Here is a 4,740-nt window from a genome sequence, read left to right as displayed (position 1 = left end):
TGCCTCACTGAGTGTTTATCAAATACTCATGCATCTCAATTTGTGTTTGTGGTGCAGGTAAAGGCAAATTGTGTAGCGTGGAATCATGGCGATGAGGAGGAGGATAATCTAGGGTCTCGTTTGTGTGGTGTTGGTTATATTATTTATGTTGGAACCTTGGTTTGAGTTGTGATAGGTTGCTGGATAGATTGGATAGGAATGTTATTGTATTGATGATGTATCGTTTCTGTATTATTGGTATGTTTCCGCTGTGCATATTGGTTGTTATTGGTTTAATGAGGAAATGGTGGTTTGGGTGGTTCAATTAAGTAGTATGGGATGCTTAATTATATGTTGTACTTATTATTAAAAAGAAAAAAAAAAGGTCGGTCGTTTCAATTTGAAAGGAATAATGAAACACCCTAACTCAAAATTAAACTAGTGTTTTATAATTAATTGCTAAAATACTTGAATTTGTAACTTTTCTAAATACAAAAGCTAATCATTTGGTCTCTATATATCATTATAAAAGCACGTACGTGAACCGTAGGAAAGAGCAAAAAAAAACAAGTCCTCAAGACTTGCACGATATATAATTAGGGGTGTCAATTGGGCTAGCCTGGCCCGGCCCGGCCCGAAACCCATAAAGCCTGCATAAGTTTGAGCCCGGCCCGGTCCGGTCCAAAATATTTCCAAGCCTATATTTCAAAGGCCGAGCCCGGCTCTAACAGGGGTACAGGGCTTTTCGAGCTTTTTCAGGTTTATCTTACCGATCAAAAATTCAAACTTATAAGCCTTAAAATGCAGTGTTTGAAGGTGCACTATAAAACAAATCAATCAAAAATTTAATAACTTATCTATATTCACTACAACCAATTTAATTTAATAAAAAAAGTTTAAAACTAAATAAAATTTCGATACTTTACCAAATAAATCAATATATAATTCATATAAAATATTATTAATAAAAAAGTATTAAGTATGGTTATTAAGTAAATATGAAAACTAGGATTAGAGTTTAAAACTTTATTTACAATAAATTGTTAATCAAATATTGCAATCAAACAAAAATGTTAACATAAAGGTACAAATATATTTGTTTAAGGACTTTTCGGGCTGGTCCGAGCCTAGTCGGACTAAGTCCGAAAACCCTATAGCCCAAACGGGCTGAGCCCGAAAAGTCCGATTTTTTCTGGACATATCTATTGAAGCCCGAGCCCGGTATTTATCGGGGCCGGGCCGGGCCAGTCCGCGAACTTCGGCCCTAATTGACATGCCTATATATAATGTAGTCCTGACTCATTTTTTCACAATGGACTAAGATTTTACGATTGTGGATTCTCGGGGTTTACCTTTTATTATCTTTAAGCAATCATTATTTACCATATCGACATTTTATTATGATGATACATTTTACCATTATAATATACAATACCACCATACATTTTTACTGAATTAGTAAAGATTATTGCAGCAATGTAATAACTAGTATTATACTACATATAAAGATCTGTAAGTAATTAAAATTTTAATTGTTCCATCAGAATAGTAAACATATTGAGTAAAGTAATCTATATAATAATAGCAAACCGAATAAATGCGATCAATAATTGTGTTTTTTCAATCGTACATTTTGGATATTTTGTGAAACGTCGTGATGGATCATTAAAACAGTTATTTATGAAAAATTACAACTGTTCATTGTAAAGTTGTGTTGATTGGAACATTCGTATCTTTTGAAATCTATATATATTTGTCTGTTTGAACTATTTTCATTTTTTTTTGCCATGACACAAAATCAACTAAAATTTCAATCTCAACCGTTTATATATTTTTCTAAATTATTTTCTAGCAATCATTCTTTTAAAAATCAAGAAATTCTTCTAATTCTTGATTTAACAAAAGATTTTTGGAATGATGACTTTATCTAGAATAAATGTCACCAAAGGTTGTGTTTTTTCAATCGTACCTTTTGGATAATCTTCCAAAAAATTTATAGAAAATTTTAATTATGTGTTTAACAAAAAGTTGCGATTATTCATTGTAACAGTTTTTTTGTAAAATTGTAACTGTTCAGTGTAGAGTTGTGACTATTCAAATATTTGTATCTTTTGATATCTATATATTTGTCTGTTTAAATTGTTTTTATTTTTTTTGCCATGACACAAAATAATATAAGATTTCAATATAAACGGTTTCTACAGCTCTCTAAATTATTCTCTAACATTAATTCTTTTAAAAGTAAGAAATTCCTCCAATTCTTGATATAACAAATTCTTTTTGGAATGATGAATCTAATTTACAATTTTTAGTTCATTATATATATAAAAAATTAATAAAAGTACCTATATATAATAGCAATCCGAATTAATGCCACCAAAAGTTGTGTTTTTTCAATCGTAATTTTTGGATAATTTTTCAAAAAAATCTGTAGAAAATTTAAATTGTATGTTTTACACAAAGTTGCGATTGTTCATTGTAACGAGTTTTTTGTAAAGTTGCAACTGTTCATTGTAGAGTTGTGTCTATTCGAATATTTGTATATTTTGAAATCTATATATTTGTCTGTTTGAAGTTTGAAGTTCATTGTAGAGTTGTGTCTATTCATGGTTTTTACAGCTCTCTAAATTATTCTCTAGCATTCTTTTAAAAGTAAAGAGATTCCTCCAATTCTTGATTTAGCAAAATATTTTTGGAACGATGAATTTAATTTACAACTTTTAGTTATTTTTATACATAGAGTTTTCCAAGAGTTAGATGGATTATATAATGAGCTTTTGGATTTGACTTTTGAATATGGTGATAAAGATGCCTTCTATTTAAATGTAGTTTATATGAGTTTGTGGGTATAATTAAGTGCAGACACAACAATTGCGAGTTTTTTGTAGTACTTTTTCGTAATAAAATGTTTTAAAATGTTTTTAAAAAAATTCAAACGGTTGTATCTGTTCGTTGTAGTGTTGTGTCTTTTCACTATATTTTATTTATATTTTTTCATTACAACTTTTTGTTCTAATAGGTGTGTCTATTTAAATAGTCATGCTTTTTGAACTCTCTTTATATTTGTCTTTTCATCACTAATTAACAAGTTCGTTGAAACAAATTTTCCATTGTATGTTGAGTCTAGATAATTGAATATATTTTATAATCTAACTAAAATTTTAGAAATGATTATAGCAATAGAAAAATTTTATACAACTTAATATTGAATTTACATTTGTGTCTATTTATCTTAACTTTCCGTTAAAAAAAATATTTTAATATTTAAAAATAATAATAACAATCTGAATAAATGAGAACTGAGAATTTTCGTAGTACTTTTTTGTAAAAAAACTGGTTTTCTTTGTTATTTTTAAAAAACTCAAACAGTTGTATTCGTTCATTGTAGAGTTGTGTCTTTTCACTATATTTTATTCATATTTTTCATCACAACTTTTCGTTCTAATAGGTGTGTCTATTTAAATAGTCATATCTTTTGAACTCTCTATATATTTGTCTCTTCATCAATAACTAACAAATCATTGTTCGTTGAAACAAATTTTTCATTTTATGTTAAATCTAAATAATTTGAATATTAATATCTAATATTCAATATTATTCTATCATCTAACTAAAATTTTAGAATTGATTATAGTTATTTAATAAAAAATTACATTACTCATTATAACCATTAGTTCAATATTCTTAGTAAGGATCACTTTGTCATAATGATTTTTTTTTAATTCTACCTCTTTACCATAATTCTTCACAAAAATATCTTATATTTATAATACTTTAAACAATATGTTTTGCAAAGTTGCGTCTATTCTACATAATATTTTTTGTTATAAGTTTTCATTTTGATGATTGTGATTTTAGTAACAATTCTATTACACTAGATTTTAACCTGCGGTACACCGCGGGATTATTTTTTTTTACTAAAATCATTAAATTTTAAATTGTAATTGTTAGTTAATTTTTTACGTTTTATTTGAGGTTTAAGATTGTATAATTGTATTTTAATTGTTAATTCTACAATTTAATCTGCGGTTTATATACAACACAATAATTTATATTTGTTATAAATTAATTTCACCAATCCAAGATAAAAATATTCGAAGGATGAGCCAGAATTCATTACAAAACTTATTAATATTTGTTTATATTATTAAGTTGTACCAGTTTGTTTATAATAATCATGTATATAGAGGTGTCAAACAGGTTTGGTCCACATTTCTTTTTTCATGGACCGCAGCGGGTCAACCCGCTAAGACCGTGGTCGTTAAAATTATGCCCAAGCATGTTCTCAACCAAAATTTTATATTAATTATTCTTAAAAAATTTAGTGGCAAAAAAAAAAAAAATTAAATAACTTATAATATTGATATTTTGGAGTTATCTTAATTGGTATAAATTAAATTTCCTCACATTATCACTTATTTCACGTATTATATATACAGAACTATGTAAAAATATTATTTATATATTTATTTTAATCTTATATTTGTAGTTTTTGGGACAACCCGCCAACTGCAGACACACCTTGCTAAAATCCGTAATCCCGAGAGACTTAATTGTAATGACCATCTTTTAACGGTACACCACAGGCCTATATTTTATATATAAACTATATCTTTAGATATTTATTACTTTTTAGTATAATATACTGATGGTTGTAGCGATGAATTATTGACATTTTAAATTTATAAAGAATATCGATCATAACCCGTCCCATAATAATTTTAATTTATTAAAGTTTATTAAATAATATATTTAAAACAT

At 27.0% G+C, this 4,740-nt stretch overlaps 1 pseudogene; it reads right to left on the bottom strand.

Moving 5' to 3' along the window:
- The window catches only part of LOC109125027, a 9,564-nt pseudogene extending 5,360 nt beyond the window's left edge, over positions 1-4,204 (bottom strand).

Source organism: Camelina sativa, chromosome 17 (genome assembly GCF_000633955.1).
Source record: "Camelina sativa cultivar DH55 chromosome 17, Cs, whole genome shotgun sequence".
In the NCBI taxonomy this organism is placed as follows: Eukaryota; Viridiplantae; Streptophyta; class Magnoliopsida; order Brassicales; family Brassicaceae; genus Camelina; species Camelina sativa.
The sequence above is the reverse complement of the archived record's forward strand: the minus strand, read 5'-3'. Positions and strand labels throughout refer to the sequence as shown.